Source organism: Peromyscus californicus, unplaced genomic scaffold (genome assembly GCF_007827085.1).
Source record: "Peromyscus californicus insignis strain IS unplaced genomic scaffold, ASM782708v3 Scaffold_7__1_contigs__length_154581171, whole genome shotgun sequence".
NCBI classification, from domain to species: Eukaryota; Metazoa; Chordata; class Mammalia; order Rodentia; family Cricetidae; genus Peromyscus; species Peromyscus californicus.
In genome coordinates, this window is record NW_026294595.1 from 88,151,995 (window position 1) to 88,171,903 (window position 19,909).

Consider the following 19,909-nt stretch of genomic DNA (forward strand, 5'->3'; position numbering starts at 1 on the left):
CACCTGCATAAACTGTTGTGGCAGGCCAGTGCTGCCTACTCACAGCAGGGCTCTCTGCAGTGAGTCACATGATTCCCAGCTCTGCTTCTCTCTAGCCTCCTGACACTGTGCACGTGTTACCATGTCCACAAGCATTGGCTTTCTCATCTGTTCATGAGGAAAATCATGTCTGTTTTATGATTGTTGTCAAGAGTAAGTGGCATAATGTATCTAAACATCTTGTACAGTGCTGACAGCATATCAACACCTCCTTTCTCTTTCTTTAAGTCTCAATGCCATCATTGTCTAAACCATGTTGGAACAATGTTGCCTCTATACAGGTCCTCACAAAAAGAACAAAAATTGTTGAGAGTATAACTTAGTGGTAGAAGGCAAAAACATGTGCAAGACCCTGGGTCTAATCCCTAACAGCCAACACACACACACACACACACACACACACACACACACACACACACACACAGAAGAAGAAGGAAATGGAAGGAAGGGAGGGAGGGAGGGAAGGAGAGAGGGAGGGAGGGAGGAAGGAAAGAAAGAAAAGGAAAGAAGAGGGAAGAGGGAGGGAGGAAGAGAAGACAGTGCTTGTGATGGTTCATACTTGTTGCAAAGTTCACTCGACATGGAACCAGCTAGGAGACACATCTTTGAGTTTATCTGGGACAGTGATACCAGAGAGATTTAACTGAGGAGGGAAAACACACCTTGAATCTGTGTTTGAATTCCATGTGCTGGTGGTTCGGACTGAGTGGAAAGGAGAATGTGAGGGGAGCATGGGCATTCACTTCTCAGTACTCTGGGTGAATGCGGTGTGACCAGCCATTGTCCCTGCCATGATGGTCATCAATCTGTGACAAGCCTTAACAAGCCTTTGTTTCGTCATGTATTTAGTCAGCAACAAGAAAGGTAACTAAGTACTAGGTGGTGGTGGCACATTCCTTTTATCCCAGCACTCAGGAGGCAGAGGCAGGCAGTTTTCTGTGAGTTCAAGGCCAGCCTTGTCTGTGGAGTGAGTTCCAGGACAACCAGGACTGTTACACAGAGAAACCCTGTCTCAAAAAAAGGAGCTAATGCATTATACTTATCTGCTATTTATTTTTTAATTTCAAGTTTTTAGAAGCAATCATTTACATTTATAGATTTGTATATGCATCTGTATGTAATTATGTAATTACATATCTATAACTCTCTCTCTATAGATACATATACAAGTATGTGTGTTTACTCACTAACAACTTAGTCCAAATGGTTATGAGTCCTTCAAACCCAGAAGACAGTAACAGCATTACTAACAGACAAGGCTAAAGAGCATATGAAGAAGACTAACTAGATTTGCTGAGTCAAGGCAAGACTAATGTGGAACTTAGGCCATCCAAGTGTAATGCCACTTTATTATAGTTGGTTCTTTGCAGTATGATGTAAGATATAATATTTAAGCTCTAAAGTCACCTAGGACCATATTTTGTCTTTGCCACTTGCTGGGTTTGTAACATTGAACAAGTTTCTAAAGATCTTTTGTCTTCAGTTTGATGGCATGTGAAATGAAGAAAAACATTTTTCCTATAGGGTTGGTGAAGGAATTAAAGAAGGCTGTGCACATAAAAGGCTTAGGGTATTAGCCAGCTCCATATGAAGAGTCAGTTGTGCTATAGAAAGATGACTCTCATTACCACACCATAGGAGGAAGCCAATCCAGGCCAATGGCAAACATTTACAACCAGAGCTCAATAGAGCAGTCCTCTCAGACATGTGACTTCTGAACCAGCTACTTCAGCTGCTTGTGCTCCGTCTCTCAGAAATGATTCTGAGGGATGCCTGGCCTGTTTATTTCATGTAATTGTGAACTCACAGAGAATAATGATATGGGAGAATCTTTTTGAACAAGATAAAGTGGGTCACGAATGCAGGAGATGGTTATTAAACGAAGGGCTTGTGTACAGGTAGTGCTGCTAAATATTTTAGACTCTCATCTTCAGAAGTGTAAGTCTGAAAATGCTGTATTGCTTCCCCTAGCCAAAAAGCTTTCTCTTTCTCTTCCCCATTAGGTTAGAACCACTCATGGTCCTTGGAGGTGGTATGCCAGGTCATCTAGAAGAGGTGTTTATTATTTCCACTTAGGATATTTCCAGCTCTGACTTGCTAAGTCTCCCTCCCCACACACATTAGCACCTTTGCAGCTTTCTCTGGTATAGTCAGAGGTACTGCCATTCTCCAAGGCTCTGCAGGCGTTGGGGCTTTGGGCTGTTGTTTTGTGTTATTCATGTTCCACTTTCCTTTACTATCCCTTTCAGATCTGACTTTTCCTCCTTACCCCATGCCCATTGCTCTTTTCCAGGCACTTGGACATCTACACACTAATTACCATTCCGATCCTCAAGGGAGTACATCTTGAATTTTTTCTTCCCCCAGGCCATGTTGAAAGTTGGTTCCATGATCAATCTCCTTTGATCGTCATCATGAGATGCTCTTCCCCACCTGTGACTGTCGGCAGCATTGCACCAGAATCACCTCAGCCTCATGCTCGCATCCCCCATCAGCTAGTCCACTACATTCTCCACCCTCATCTCTTACACCCCTCTACCAGACCAAAAGCAAAGCCCTTCTCTTGTGCCTTGTCCATTGTCTGTGTGCCACCAAGTCCACACCTTTACTCCCAAAGGTTCTCGTGTCCAACTCCTCTACACAGAGGAGTATATTCAGCATTCCTTTCAAAACCTAGCTTAGAACATTTCTCCCCAAGATGGCTTTATTTTCTTGTCCACTAACTTGCCTTCCTTGGTTTTCATGCCTTCAGCACTTAGCCTGACATTGTTGTTATACAATGACATGTCACTGTCATTATCCTCCAGTGTCCTGAGCACAGTCCACAGTTAGAGACTTGTTCTCTTGACTTCATACATTTTTGCCTCCATTTAATTATAATTTCCTGGAGTTTTACTTACATCTTTTTAACTCCTGAAACCCACAGAGAATCCAGTACAGGGTCTGCCAGCAGTGGGAACTTAAAACATAAATGTTACAAAAGCTAACAGAGATAGTTGGATATTGAGGCCCTAGACTTCCCTTTGCCCTGGGAATTAGTCCCATCTGCTACATATTATGGGCTTCCTTCCTCAGAAGAAGCTGGAGAACAGACAAGACTGGTGCCAACCAAGTTTGCTCACCTGTCTGGAACTGTGAAGTAGTCAGAGCCAGGGCAATGCCAAACCAAGAGCTGAGCATTCAGGGAGTCCTCAGTACTGGAGGGCTTCATGATGGAAACAAAGCCACAAATGGGCACTTCCACCTAGTCCTGGAGTTAGAATAGCTAAGTGGTAAAGATGGAGCAGATACCTGGCTGTCCACAGTGTTTCCCACACCACACCTTAAATCCTCTTGAGCTTTGATTTCAGAAGTCTATGTACTCAATGAACGTCTGTCTTAATGTAAGTTCAGCCATCATTTTAGCCCAAGCTCCCTATATCTCTTGTTTATAATATGCTAACATACTCCTAGCTTGCCCTTTGGATACCCACCCATCTTAGTTGTTTGTCCTGTTGCTGTGAATAAAATACCCTGACAAAAGCAACTCACAAGATCAGGAGCTTATTTGACTCACAGTTCATGGATACAAAACAGTCCATCATGGTGGGGAGTCAAGGCAGCAGGAGCTTGAAACAGTTGGTTACATTACAGCCACAATCAGTAAGAAGAGATGGATGGTTGCTCATCTCCATTTCTCCTTTATAGTTAGTACAGGACCCCAGCCCGTTTCCATGCTTCCCATTTCCAATAACAGGAGTGTCCATTGGCTTGTCATGGAATGGTGCTTCCTATTTCCAATAACAGAAATGCCCATTGGCTTGTCTCCTGGGTGATTCTAGATCCCATCAAGTCGATCATATGAAGTATCATACCATGTATCTCCACTTCTGTTCTCTGTCCACATTGCCACCCATTTCACAGAAAAGAAAACCAAGGTTCCTAAGGCTGAGCAGCTTCACAAACACAAGGGGGGGGGGGCCTTCTGAACAGAGCCCTTATAGATGCATATTTTCAGATTCACACTGATTAAACCTAGTGAATTTGCTGAAGATAAAGAAAAAAGAGGTGAGATTTCCAAAGAAACTAGCCAAGCGAGAGCCTCTAACATGGTGCACGACCAGTCACTGTGACAGTGCTTGCACCTTACCATGGTGTCTTCTGTTGTGAATTGCCTTGCTATGGGTTGACTGAAGGAAATCCAACTGAAGGTTCACCCCCCTCCACACACAAACCCATTTGTCAGCCCATCTCCCGCCACTGAGTTTCATTTTGTGAGGAGGGGGAGCTGCCGAGGTCTACTTCTTCTCTCATTGTGTGGGGTTCTGACATGAAGTTAGCCTTAATCTGCCGACTCATTCTGATGAGATTGCTTTGGAAGTCACTCCAAAGTCACCAAGGCTAAAAGGGATGTGGCTGTTAAGACAGAAATGCATTTCAGTTAATACCTCTGCTGTACCAAAGCTAAGCCAGTGCCAGCCCTAATTCCTAAAGGAAAACAAATCCTCAATAATCCATCTTCTAATTCTGTGCAGACTGGCACAACACCAGATCGTATCGGCTGAGAGTCCTCTTTTCTTCACACCCAGCTCAGACCGAGCCCTCAGGGGGCTGAATTTGAGGTCAGGAAGTTGAACACAGATGTGTATGACACAAGACAGCATCGACAGTTTCCTATGTTTAGCTGAAATAACATTCCCTCTGAAGAAACAAGCTTTGTCAATGGAAAAATCAACTTCAGTGAGCTGTGAGCTGCAAACTGCAAAACCACTTAGCAGGCTGTGAGGAAGACTTGGTTGGGCTAAAGGTGGTTTCGTCTCTTGGTTTCCTTTTGTGCAGTATTGATCTTATTCGACCCCTGGCCTCTGAGGAAACATTCAAGTTTTTACTCACTCACACTGAGATGAGGGCTACTGAGAACCCTTGCTTCCTAGAAATAGTCACACTGAATGTAGAGTTTGGCTGGGCACTAAAGTGATGGGCAAGTAGGGAAACATTGAAGGCTGAAGGGCAGATGTTGGTTTAGGGCAAAGGTAGACAAAGTATAGCTCAAGGACCAAATTTGATCTACTATCTGTATTTTTGTTTTCATTTGTAGATCAAAAGCTAAAAATGATTTTTGAGTAAAAGAAAGTGTTGGGGGCTCTAGCTTCTAGTATGGTTTTTATCACATTTATTTTTATTATTTTATTTTATTATTTTGTGTGTGTGCGTACATGTGTGTGTATGTGTGTGTGTGTGTGTGTGTGTGTGTGTGTGTGTGTGTGTGTGTGAGAGAGAGAGAGAGAGAGAGAGAGAGAGAGAGAGAGAGAGAGAGAAGGAGGACGAGGAGGAGGAGGAGAGGAAAGAGGAGAGGGAGAAAGAGGAAGGGAGGGAGAGAATTCACGAGATTCAACTCACGTTCTGAATAGCTTTTTTAAATATTTATTTATTTAGGGTTGGAGAGATGGCTCAGAGGTTAAGAACACTGGCTGTTCTTCCAGAGGTCCTGAGTTCAATTCCCAGCACCCATATGGTGGCTCACAACCATCTGTCATGAGATCTGGCTCCCTCTTCTGGCCTGCAGGGATACATGAAAACAGAACACTGTATACATAATAAATAAATCTTTAAAAAATTTTATTTATTTAGCTGAGCACTTATGCTGTGTTGCATGTGTAGAGGTCAAAGATAACTTGTGGGAATCAGTTCTCACCTTCCACCACATAGTCCCAGACACTGAACTCATGCTGTCAGACTTGGCAGCAAATGCCTTTACCCATCTTGCCAGCCCCTAGAGTCATTTCTTTTTTTTTTTTTTTTTTTTTTTTTTGGTTTTTCGAGACAGGGTTTCTCTGTGTAGCTTTGCGCCTTTTCCTGGAACTCACTTGGTAGCCCAGGCTGGCCTCGAACTCACAGAGATCCGCCTGGCTCTGCCTCCCGAGTGCTGGGATTAAAGGCGTGCGCCACCACCGCCCGGCATAGAGTCATTTCTTAACAAGCATGAATCCGTTCATAACCATGGAACCTTTGTGGCCTAAACATCTTACTTTGGGCTCCACCTCCTAGCATTCCTGCAATGTGGATAAAGTTTCTAACATACATTTTAAAAATTAATTTATTTTTAAATTTATGTATATGTGTATGCCTACTTTTCTGTATGGGTATCACATGCATGTGGTACCAATGGAGGCCAGAAAGGGGCATCCGATCCTGTGGAGCTGGAAATAGAGGTGGTGGTGAGCCGCCTGAGGTATGTGCTGGGAACAGAACCTTTAAGAGCAGCAAATGCTCTTAATGACTGAGACATTTCTTTGATCTCCCAGTATACATTTTGAGGGGCACTTTCAAATCAGCGCAGTCCTTCACAAAAAATATTTGCTATGCCCTTTAAAGTAATCGTTCATATGATAAGCAAGTAGCTTCCAAGGAAGATAGCAGTTCATGAGGACAAAGGAATGTCCATTTAGCAGTGGATGTGTCTGAATGAACAAAGCTTTGTTATCACTCAAAATGACATCTTGGGGCTGGAGAGATAGCTCATTGATTAAGAGCCCTAGCTGCTCTTCCAGAGGCCCTGAGTTCAGTTCCTAGCAATCACATGGTTGCTCATAACATCTGTAATGAGGTCTGGTGCCCTCTTCTGGCCTGTAGGCACACATGCTGGCAGAACACAGTATACATAATAAATAAATACATCTTTTAAAAAAAAGAAAAAGAAAAAAGATGGCATCTCAGGGTCAGGGTTAGACATTTCCCAGAGCAGTGGATCATCTAAGATCATGCCCTCAATACTTGGCTAGAGGCCAAGGCAGATTCCTGCACCCAAGACTGACAGAATGTGGAATGGCTCCTGAATAGCCTGACTAGCCCCTGAAATGTTGACTTACAGGGATAATTCTAGTTGATTATTTCTAAATCTCCAAGAAGAATAAAATGTCCTTTGAGTTATCTTTTGGTGTAAAGCAGCTTTCCCCCATTTGTTTATGTGCCTATCAGACTCTTTGTTCCAAGAGTTAATGAGGTGCGAGACTCAGCAACATTATCTACTCTGTGTCAGACATACAGAATGAAAAACACACACAGTCCCTACTTCTGAGGAAGCTCACCGGTTAGTGATGGAGAAATAAGCAGTGGTTGAAAGCTATTCCCAACACAGGACATAAGTTTCATAAAAAGACGGAACTAAGAAGCCTATGGGAGTTCAGAGAACATGCAGGAGTTGGGGTGGAACGGTAGGAGACAGTACTTCACAATGACCAAGTCATTTCATTGACAAATACCTAGAACTTTGGAGAAAAGCAAGCGGGCACCTCATCAAAAGACTTAGTACTGGCGTTTGTCTTCCATAAACCCCAGGCTCCTTCTCCCTGTGTTCCGTTGTGAAGGCTGCCACAACAAAGGACTGCAGGCTAGGAAGCTCAGCAGGAATTAATTTTCTCACAGTTCTGGATGCTAGATGTCCAAGATGGAGTCCTGAGCAGGTCTGATTTCCTTTGAAGCCCCGTCTCCTGGCCTGTTGCTCATAGTCCTCGTACACCTGTTATAAGGCCTTCCTTCTGTCTGTGTCCACACACCCTCTTAGCACCCCACTAGCCTTATTAGATCAGGATCTCCCCTAAAGATTCGATCTAACTTGTTTCCATTTCAGAGACCTGAGCTCTGGGGCTGAGGTGGAGCTCAGTTGAGCTCAGTGCACAGTGGGCCTGCGGAATACTTCTAGATTTGTGAACATTGCCCTCTCTTCCTCTCTCCTTGTGGCACTCTCCCCTACCTGGCTATAACTACCTTGTTCCTATGGGCTTGGCTATTTTAGCCTGTCTTCACTCCCTCCCTTTCCTCCCCTGTCTGGTACTTCAGGGTACTTGGAGGTGGACTCATTGCACAGCACCGTGTCTGGACAAAGCAGGGTCTTCTGTACACAAAGGAGAGCCAAGAACCCAGGTCAGGCTTTAAGAAAAGCACCAAAGGAAATCTACCTATCTATTGTGGATATATATATATATATATATATATATATATATATATATATATACTATTTATTTATTTTTGTTGTTTTAACATCTCAATTGCAGTTTCCCCTCCCTCTTCTCCTCCCAGTCCCTCCCCACTAAAAGCATCATGAAGGCCCCAGTGAGCTTTGAACTCACAACCTCTGGTTTACAAGACCAGTGCTCTGACCCCCAAGCTATAGAGTCAGCCATAGGGAAACCTATATTAAAGGATACTTTAAAGGCAACTCATGAATCAAATATAAAATGAACATTTATCAAATATTTCATTTAACTCATTAATAAACAAAGAAACAGGTGAGATTCTACAGAGGAGAATGCAACGAACAGAGAAATATGCAATTGCATCCCAAAAGCCAAACTGAACTGAGCTTACTTAATAGATGTAAAGTTGATCAACAGCTACATACAGTGATTTCTTGCATTCTACCAATTGCAAATTACATTGCCATGATAAGAATCATTTGTACCACCACCAGGATTATGGGAAAGGAAGGAAACTTTACTTCGAAGTCCAGGCTGGCCTTGAACGTGACTCTCCTGCCTTGGGCTCCTGTGCCAGGATTGTGTACCATCCTGTCTAGCTTTTATTATAAATTTTCCATATCTGGAACTAATTAGTATTTTCCAGTAAATATGAAAAGATAAAAACATGTTTTGATAACTAAACTGATGAGATAAACTAAAACAATTTTTAGTAAGTTGATTATAGGCAGTGTTGGGAAACTAGATAGCTTCTGCATTTGGGGGGGTGACATTTTCATTACAGTGAAGCTTTGAATCTACCAAGGTTTCCAGCCTTCTAGATCTTCATTCCTAGATCCCAGGGAAAGAGTGCTGTAGGTGAAAACTGAAAAAGCTGCCCCCGCCCCTTAAATAGAAATTCTGTAAAACACTAATGGGCAAAGTCTCTGTTCCTCTGTTAACAGAACAGAACATTATGCAAAAAGAGAGGTTTCTCTTCTACCTCATGACTCTAAAGTCAGCAGCCCAGGGAACGGGGTGGGGATGTCCAGAGAGTGGTAATTATAACAGGAGAAAAGCTATGACCAGCATTTGATGCCCAACCAGACATCCTTGTGGACATCTGTGAAGCTGAGGATGCCTGAAATAACTGCGGAGACCATGAACTGAACAGCCTAGAGCAGACTTTAGATGGAAGGTGTACTGGCTGGTTTTGTGTGTCAACTTGACATGAGCTACAGTCATCAGAGGAAGGATCCTCAGTTGTGGAAATGCCTTGATGAGATCCAGCTGTAAGGCATTTTCTCATTTAGTGATCAACACGGGAGGGCCCAGCCCATGGTGGGTGGTGCCATCCCTGGGCTTGTGGTCCTAGGTTGTAAGAAGGTGGGCTGAGCAAGCTATGGGAAGCAAGGCAGTAAGTAAGCAGCTCCCCTCCATGGCCTCTGCATCAACTCCTGCCTCAGGGATCCTGCCCTGTTTGAGTTCTTGTCCTGACTTCCTTCAGTGATGAACAGCAATGCCTTTGAAGTGTAAGCCAAATACCGCCCCCATCCCCAACACACACACTTGCTTTTTGGTCACAGTGTTTCATCACAGCAATAGAAACCCTTACTAAGACAAAAGGATTCTGGGATTGGTTATGAAATGGTATCATAGTAGAGTTTATGTCTGTCCTTTTCTTATTTGTAGTGTTACTTTCAGATTTGAAACATTTATTATTTGCTTCATTCCTTCTCTTTACTTTCATTCAGCAGGTCCACCTGGGAAGACCAGAAAGGAAGTACAGCTGGCTGTTGTCAGCCTTTCGGCCTGGGCTGGAAGTTTTGTGCATCTACCCTCCTCCTTTCAGCACTGTGGAAGCTGTAACCATCAATGTGGTCGAAATTCTGAGACTAGCATTCCTCAAAGTTGACCACTGTGTGTGAGGATCTATAAAATACAGTGCTCACGGCATCTCTGCATTAACAACATTTTTTATGGTGTAGAAGTATAAATCCACTTGTGACTCTTATGCAAAAGTAAAATGAAATGATTTGCACACTAAGTGTAACCAAAGTATGAAACTAGTGAGTGTTACAGTTAAAATACTAATTAAGGGGCTGAGGGTGTAGGGCAGTGGTAGCGCATGGCATATTTGAGACCCTGGTTTTAATTTCTGGCACTGAAATAAATAAATAAATAAATGTCAATTAAATATGACAAATGTAGTTTTTATAAGCAAAACAACTGCTTTTAAGCTCAGTCCTAGAAAAAAGTAACCTGCAATATAGTTTTAAATTGAGCTCATATATTTGTGTGTTCATGAGCATACACGTGTGTGTGCATGTATGTGTATATTTATGTGGGTGTGCACATTATTTGGTTGTGGGTATAAGTGGGTGACTATTTATATGTGTGCACATGAAGGTCAGAGGAGAGCCTTGGGTGTCGTTGTTCAGGGGCCATCTACATTGTTTTCTGAGACAGTGTCTCAACTGGCCTGAAAGTTGAGACAAGTAGGCTACCTGGCCAGCCAGGAAGCCCAGGGACCCCCTGTCTCTACCTCCAAACTGCTGAGATCTCAAGTGTATACCACCGTTTCTGACTTAAAAAACAAACAAACAAAAACAAGAGTGTAGTATGAATCTTAAAAGTTCTTATTAATAAAAAACAAACCTGGAGGCCAGTTATTGGGGTGAACACTGGAAAATCAGAGAAGCAGAACAAACCACAGCTTCCTCACCTTCCCAATTCCTCAGCTGATCCTGTTTCCTCAGGCTGGAAGCCTCTGAGTCCTCATCCAAATAGATCTCAGCTGAACTGCTACTCAAACGCCTAAAAGCTTAACCAGCTCTAGTTTCTGGTCCTCACACCTTGTATACCTTTCTGCTTCCTGCCATCACTTCCTGGGATTAAAGGCGTGAGTCACCATGCTTGGTTGTTTCCAGTGTGGCTTTGAACTCACAGAGATCCGAATGGATCTCTGCCTCCCAAGTGATAGGGTTAAAGGCGTGTGTGCCACCATTTTCTGGCCTCTATATCTAGTGACTGTTCTGTTCTCTGACCCCAGATAAGTTTATTAAGGTGCACAATATTTTGGGGAACACAATACCACCACACAAGAGCTTTAGGGATTGAACTCAGGTCCTCATGTTCACAAAGCAAACACTTGAACAACTGAGTGGTCTCCCTTGCCATCCATCCATCCATTTATTTATTTATTTGTTTATTTTTGTTTTTCAAGCAGGGTTTCTATGTGTAGCTTTGCACCTTTCCTGGAACTGACTCTGTAGCCCAGGCTGGCCTCGAACTCACAGAGATCCGCCTGGCTCTGCCTCCCGAGAGCTGGGATTAAAGGCGTGCACCACCACCGCCCAGTTCCCTTGCCCTTTAAATTGGTTTGTTTTAAAATAAACACTGTAGAACAGAGAATGCCTATTTCCATCAGTAGAAGTTATAAAATGGTATAAAGAATAGCTGTCAAATCTTTTGAATAGAATCACAAGTAAATGAATACCCCATTGTGTGCCCTGGACTTCAGCCACTGACAACCCCTGCTGTATGGAGGTGGGGTGCCAGCAGCCACTGAGAAGCCCTGCAGTATGGAGGTGGGATGCATGCATCTGCTGTTGTGAGGCACATCCTTTCAATTAGTGGATGCTGCAGAATGGATGTGCTGTGTCAGGCATTACATACATGTTTCTTCTCTCATCTTCTCCTCTAATCAAACTGTCATTAGAGCTTTGTGGCAGCACTCTGTAGTGACACCTTCTATAGGCTTTTAATATAAGCATACAGACAATATTGGGTATTGGTGTTGAGTTAGGCAAGCATATGGAGAATTTTAGTAACCTGGACTGTATTCAGTTTGCATTATGTACACCCTGTCTCTTGTAACAGTGCACTTGGTAGCCAATCTCCCCTGAGCGTATTATGCACACACTCTCTCTTAACATTGCACATACTAACCTCAGAACCCTCTTGAACCACCACCTGCATGGAGCTATATTTATCCCCATCTCTGAAAAGTATAGATTTATCCTTCTTTAGTAACAATCAAATTTAGAGTTTCTCTTTAAATGTATTCCCAGTGTATCCAGTATGAAGACAGAAGGCCTGATCTGAACTAACTGGTTATAGGTACAGGCCCAATAAGGCAAACATTATCCTTTAAGTGAACTTTTTAGGGGAATCCCTTATCTACCATTTTATGCCTATAGCATAAATGAACTAAAATGAGATGCATTATGGGTAAGGTAGTGGAGTAGGAAAATGAATATATGACCTAATCTATCAATCAAAATAGAGAACACCATCTTTACACTCTTTAGTATCCAGCTCTGCCTTCTTTTGAACCCCATGTAAGGAAGCCCCAAACAGTATCAGCCCCTCCCCTAGTACCTTCACTTACATGGCTTATTGTTAGTCTTAGCAGTGTATTCTTCTATAATCTACATCATTTCTTTACTCCAAAAAAAAAACTGTCTCACTATGTTTGAAAGTCAATGTGAGTCCTTATTTTAATTCTTCAGATAAGAGGCCTAGAACCTGGAAACACTGGACCCGAGCCCTGACCAATCACTATTATGCTAAGTGTCAACTTAATTGTAAGTTGTTACATGATGATCAGTCATGTTAAATCTACTGCTAAGGATGAAGTGACCCCACAACAATGAAGGTATTCATTAAAAGGAAATTATTGATGCTTAAAGGGTATATCTCTAGGCCTGGACCAATTATGAGAAAGCATTCTTTATAAAGAGAAAGAGGGCAAAGGGGAGATGGAGGGACCCTGGGAGAATAGACGGAGGGAGAGAATCAAGTAGCAATAAATGTTTCTTTCTCCATGACAGTTCAGTGCCGAACCATCCATTTTCTTTTAAAACCTCAATCTTACTCATATTTGACCCTTGAACTATGAGATGTATTGTCTATTAAAATTTCCTGAGATGTTGAGATTACTTCTCATCAGCTTCCACTTCTCCCCTTACTCTGAGAAGCCTGTGACCCTGACTTATAATGTTCAAAGTCAGCCACATGAAGCAGCATTTGTTGGCTGGGTGTGGGGCGGACTATGTGCTTGTCTGGGTGCAGTGATAGAAAGACCTGTCCCCCCCATCCTTGTTCCATCAGAATTCACATCTGTCAGCCTCCGGGGCAGCACACTCAAACCATATGCTTGACTGGTATTTTCTATGTGGGGAGGTAGGAGTTGGGGGAAAGAGACAGAGAGGGTGTGTTGGAAAACCCGGGGCCTCTTGGGATTCTCAGAAGCATCCAGCTTCAATTGGTCTAGATCATCCATGGCAGAAATCCTCTGCCCCTTTTATAAACACAGATACAGGTGAATGGCAAGCTGTGGGTTACTAGAACAAGGCTAAGTAGTTTTCTTTCTCTTAGAGTTTTGTGACAGAGATTTAAAAATTTTTTTTATTTTGAACTTCATTATAAAAAGAAGTTCAAATAAAACGTTGCACAATGAAGTCAACCATACACAAAGGCTATACAGCTGTGCAGTTAGAGTAGCCATTAAATGGAAGCTGTGGCGCTTTACATTGGGCATTTTTGTTTTAATATATTTTGGAATTAAAATATGCTTACATCATTTTTACTTTTAGCTCTTCAACCTCTTACTGTCTCTCAAATTCATGACCTTTTTTTATTTAATTGTTTACATATTTATATATACACACACACACACAAAATTCTGCTCAGTCCAGGTATTGTTGCTTGTATATGTATGATTTCAGGACTGACTGCTTGGTATTGGATAACCAATTGGCAGGCTCTTCCCTGGGGAACATTATTTCTCCCACTGTCAATATTCCTTAGTTGCCTGTAGTTCTTTGTCTAGGGTTGAGGCCCCTTGAGATTTCCCTGTTGTATGTTAGCATGTCTATGGGTGTTGTCCTTGCTCAGGTCTTGTTTAGGTAGCCATATTGATTCAGGGATTATCTCAGAAAGATTGTAGAAGCCTGGAGGAACAGGAAGTTCGCTGTGATAGTGTGTCTCCTAGAGATGTCACATTGGATTTTACTTTTATTATAAAATATATTTGTATGCAACTATCCAAAACCAAAAAGTCCATGACAAAGTTAAAAACAATTAGCCTTGTACTCTCTTTCATAACTTGCATCCATTGCCTGAATTCAGTCCTTCCTCACACTCCACTATTTAGCCTTTCTTGCTCTCTTTTTTTTTCATTTTTCTTTATTAAGAAATTTTCTACTCACTCCACATACTATTCACAGATTGCCCTCTCCTCCCTCCTCCCTCTTCCCACCCCCAGCCCTCTTTCCCAAGCCACCCCGCAACTCCACATCCCCCAAATCGAGGTCTCCCATGGGGAGTCAGCAGAGCCCAGCACACTGAGCCTAGGCAGGTCCATGCCCCTTCCCACTGCACTAAGACTGTGCAAGGTGTCACACCACAGGCACCGGATTCCAGAAGCCTGTCCATAGACCAGGGACAGATCCCGATCCCCTTGCCTGAGTGCTCCCCAGTTTGTCTTGCTCTCCTTTTATGTGTTATACTGTACCCACATGAACATAATATACACCATTCTGTTATATATACAGCTGTGATGAAGATTAAGAAAATGGGTGAGAAATTGTACATGCATGATTTTTGTCATGTATTGATCTTTCACAAAAAATAAAAAAACAAAACCAAAAAACCTATATCTCCAGTGTTCAAGCCACATAGCGGAAAAAGCTCAAATAACTCTTGACTCAAACAGTCAACATGACCCATAATTGAGGGGAAGAAAAATGCATTGAAAGAGACATTATAATATCCCCCTTGCACAACTGAGTTCTCTCTTTGTGGGTGCAGGGCTAGTACAGAAAATAACCTGTCTACTAATTTATACTTAGGATCCTCCATTCTGCCTACACACTAGAGTCCATTGGGAAATTAAAATGATCAGGTCTCAGCCCTGGAGACTTGGATTTAATTGGCTCAGGAATAGAATCCAACCACTTTCATAGTTTGAAACCCCCGTCCTCTCATCCCTGATGGTTTTAATGTGTAGAAATTTTGAGGACCACGGATGTGGAAAGAACGTGATATTTTTCTTTTCTTTTCTTTTTTTTTTTTTTTTTGGTTTTTCGAGACAGGGTTTCTCTGTGTAGCTTTGCGCCTTTCCTGGATCTCGCGCTGTAGACCAGGCTGGCCTCGAACTCACAGAGATCCGCCTGCCTCTGCCTCCCGAGTGCTGGGATTAAAGGCGTGCACCATCACCGCCCGGCGAACGTGATATTTTTCTAAAGTTGCTGATTACCTGACCTCAGAAGAATCCCTTAGGTTGACAGAAAGTGTGTCAGAGAAAGGACTTTTTTTTGGAAGTGTGACTCATTAAAGGCAAGAAACAATATAGACTGGGTTCCTCACCTCCAGTACTTGACATTGTGGACCTTATTATCCTTCGCTGGACTGGCTAGCTGTACTGTAGCAGCATCCCTGGCTTCTAAACTCTATGTCAGTGCATGACATCTGAGAAAATAGAAGCCTAGCAGGAAGTACCATGTTCCTGAATATCCCTTTCTGTTCCCAAGACTTATGCCAAGTCAAAAGTATGATGAGAGCAAGCTAAGATCACGTGTTTGAGGAAGGACTGGCTAGAGGTCCATCGACTCCTCGTGCATGTGGGGTTTGGGGCAAAGTAGCATAACAAGTCAAAACACAACCATGAGATTTAAAATAAAATGAAATATAAAAACCACAAGCACTTTCAAAAATGCAAATATTTCAGGAACTCAAGAGAATCATGCAATTTGTTTAAAGTTTATTTCTTAAAAATTTCACTGGAGTTAGCGAAGTACCTCTCTTTCTCTTTTAACCAAACAAAATCATAAGTCTTTGAATTATCATAAATAGAAAACCCCTGAGGATTGGAGTGTAGCTTCATGAAAGAACATGGGCTTAGCATACATGTGCCCTGCTTCAGAACCCTAGCACCAAAGAGAAAAGCGAAAAAGTGAACAGGGAGGAAACCCCTATCAGAGGGTTGTCAGTAAAGGCATTTGAATACTGTGACAAATCGGGGGGGGGGGGGGGTATGGTTTCTTGATTTTAAAGTGACTTGATTGACATATCACAGCAGGTGTCCATGGCAACAGCACTTTGTAGGAGAAGCTACTGCCTTAAAATCCTTTAAAGCTGAAGTATCAGGGTTAAATGTTAATTTTCATTTATAGTCTAGGATCTTGCAGGTTTACAAAGTGCTTATTGATTGCTGATGATGTGCCAAGTCCTGTACCAAATGCTTCACTTGCCTTAGCTCCCTTAACCTCCATGATGGCCCCTGAGGTGCTTCCACTTACCATCAGAGCTCATCATGGCATGCTTTCCCAAGGTCACAATGTTGGGAAGTAGTGTGAAGTGCTCATCTCAGAAGTTCCCAGACTTTTCTGGTTCCCTTAATACTTAAAATGTTTTCACAGTTTCCATCTCAGAAGTCTTCAGGCACTTCTGGTTTCCAGTGCTCTTCCTGTGACAGTGATGTTTTTCTAAGTGCACACAGGCCAAAAGAAATTGTTAACAGTCCCACTTGTTAGGGAGTTAGTCCCACACAACTTTATAAGTACATCTGGCGTCACAGCTTAGTAGTCTTTTGAAAAGATAACACACATGAAAGAAATGTCGCATTCCATTCTTAAATGACCACCATTACTCTCTGGGGGTGTGGAGTATGCCCATTGAACATGAGCACTGTTACTCATTAGGAGTGTGATGTATGCCCATTGAACATGAGCACTGTTACTCATTGGGGGTGTGGTGTATACCCATTGAGCATGAGCACTGTTATTCATTGGAGGTGTGGTGTATACCTATTGAGCATGCACACTGTTGCTCATTAGGGATATGGTGTATGCCCATTGAGCATGAGCACTGTTACTCATTGGGGGTCTTGTGTATATCCACTGAGCATGAGCACTGTTTTTCATTGGAGGTGTGGTGGATACCCATTTTGCATGTACACTGTTACTCATTGAGGGTGTGGTGTATACCCACTGAGCATGCCAAGCTTCTCACACTTGGAATCTAATTGAATGGCATTGTCCTCATTTCCTATTACAACTGACTTTTGTGCAGGATCTTCTCTTTACCAAAATGACTGCCAAAGCCTAGCTTCACAAAGACGTGACATTAGCAAAAGGAATGTAGTGATCTAGTGTTGAAGATTTGAACTGCTTTAAGCTAGTTGTTCACACTGTCTGACACATGTCAATCATAGTGTGTTTCTCTCAAAGGAAAAGAAAAGGCATTTAGAAGTTGGGAATGGCAGGTGTATCTGTGTCCTCCACTGGACTGTATGACCAGCTGTCAGGTTCTCATGCACGTGTCCATACTCTCCTCTCAAACATGTCTAGGACACTGTAAGGAGTTCTAGGTGAAAGCACAGGTTTGAACTCCTCCCAGACATTTCCAGGTCTCCCAGGGATGACTTTCTTCTCAGAGTTTGTGGATTCCAGAGTTGTTCTTCCACTTTAAAGGCTCAAAGTGGCCTTCTAGGACCATGGAACCCAGAGCCTCATTGCTAGTGTCAGCAAAACCAGAGTCAGGCAAAACTGTCATCACAAATCCTGGCGCCCACAGCGATCTACACAGCTGTCCCGAAAGCAATGGTTCCATTGGTTCTCTGCTTGCCTCCAAGACTGATGAAGCTATTTTTAGTAAATATGTACAAAGAGGAAGGTGAAGAGTTCACAGTCAGGACAAAGAGTAGCCCTAACAGGAGCAAATGCTTATGTGGTATTTTTCTCAAGCCTTTTATTTAAACGAAGTTGTGCATTTTTCAACTACCTGTTTTCCATACTTTGGGCAGAGCTGAAATCAACCCCATTTATTCCTCTTTGAAACAGTACTGTCCATGCCATCTCCCAGAAGTATAGTCCTCACTTGAGCCTTGCAGCTGGTCTGTCTGCTGGTTTCCTTAATATCACTGATGCAGGTGACAGCAGACTAACAAATACGTCAATGAAAAGCATGTGGCATTCTTGCTTAACCATTCCATTCCTAGGAACTTATGCAGAAATGACCACATACATGAGGATAACAGATATATTAGTATACTAATCTCAGTATTTTTGCAATGGCTTAACATTAAAATAACCTATCTACATGTATTTTAAGAACAAATCATTCAGTTATGACATATTCATACATAAATTAGGCAGTCTTTAAAAGCAAGGGCCAGAAGACTTTCTCAGTAAAGGGTAGATGGTAAATATTTTACCCTTCTCAGATCATACCACCTCTGTTATAATTACTCAACTATGGCATGGTAGCATGAAAGCATTTGCTTTAACAATGTGTTAAAGACTACATGAGATTATGCTCTAGTAAGAATTTTATTTCCTAAAAGAGTTAAGAGACCAGCTTTGACCATAGTTTACCCATTCTGATATACAGAAACTAGGAAAATCTGTATTTATAACCTAGGAAATCTCTCTCTCTCTCTCTCTCTCTCTCTCTCTCTCTCTCTCTCTCTCTCTCTCTCTCTCTCTCTCTCTGTGTGTATGTGTGCAATTTGTGTGTACATGTGTATGTGTTCATATGTATGTGCACCTGAGTATATGGGTGCATCTGGAGGCCAGAGGCCAATGTCAGGTATCTTCTTCAATAATTCTCCACTTTATATTCTTATTTCCTTTTACCTTTTTCTTTTTGACAATTCTGAAGATTAAACCTAGGACCTCATACATGATAGATAATTGCCCCAGATCTGTGTTATTTTTTGAGACTGAATCTCTCACCGAATGCAGAACTCAGTGATTTTGCTAGATAGATGGCCAGTGAGCTCCAGGGATACATTTATTTCTGCCTCCTCAAAACTGGGCCTAATGATGTATACAGCCAAGCTGGTTTTTACATGGTTGCTAGGGATCCGTACTCACATTCACACTCCTCTGACAAGCACTGTCCCAAGTGAGCCATCTCCTCTGCCTGCCAAGATATATATTTAAATTAAGACTAAGGAAGAAAAAGCATACAAAGCTCTATGTCAATGCGTAGAATACTCTGGAAGGCTATTCAACACACTTTCAATGCTGTGCATCGGGGGACAGGAAGTGAGAGCTTCAGAAGCTGTGCTCCTATTAGAGTTTGTTTTATGCATACATATAACTTACTTAAAAGAAACAACAACTAGTGTGCTTAGCCGTGTCTGTAATTCTAACACTCCAGAGGCTGAGGCTGGAGGATTGCTGGGAGTTCCAGGCCAACCACCACTATACAGAAAGACCCTGTCTCAAAAACAAACACATCACAAAAATCCCAAGCAATAACAACATGAAACTTTTTTGAGGGGGCAAGATCTTGTTACATAGCTCAGGCTGGTCTCAAACTTTCGAGTCTCCTGTTTTATCCACCCAAGTGCTGGGATTATAGGCCTATGACACTATGTATGGAAACCAGGCTGGAGGTTCCTCAAAACCCTAGAATAGATCTACCATATGAACCACCTATATTCTCCTGGACATATTCCCAAAGGATTCAATATCCTACTAGAGAGACACTTGCTCAACCGTCTTTATTGCTGCTATATTCACAATAGTCAGGAAATGGAAACAGCCTAGATTTCCATCAACTAATGAATGGATAATGAAAATGTGATACATATACAAAGTGCAATATTATTCATCTGTAAAGAAAAATGAAATTTACAGGTGAATGTATAGAGCTGAAAACAGTAATTCTGAATATGGTAACTCAGACTCAGAAAGACAAACACCACATATTCTCTCTCTCTCTCATATGTAGATTATAGCTTTGAGTCTTTAGATATGTGTGTTTCATTTGGAGTAACCATAGAAGGCAGAAGACTAGTAAGGAGGCAGTGCAGAGACTTTAAGGGAAGAACGGCAGACTATAAGGGTGGTATGAAGGAGGAGATGGAACAGGAAATGAGGGGGATAAGAAGGCAGAGCAAAGGAGAATGTTGAAGAGGG

At 42.3% G+C, this 19,909-nt stretch overlaps 1 long non-coding RNA gene across 1 annotated transcript in view; it reads left to right on the forward strand.

The window, feature by feature from the left end:
- Positions 1-10,128, forward strand: part of LOC128102620 (uncharacterized) — a 59,523-nt gene extending 49,395 nt beyond the window's left edge. Inside the window, exon 5 of the long non-coding RNA XR_008215470.1 lies at positions 9,731-10,128. This is a non-coding gene — a long non-coding RNA (uncharacterized LOC128102620). The remainder of the gene's footprint in view (positions 1-9,730) is intronic.
- Positions 10,129-19,909: the final 9,781 nt, after the last annotated feature.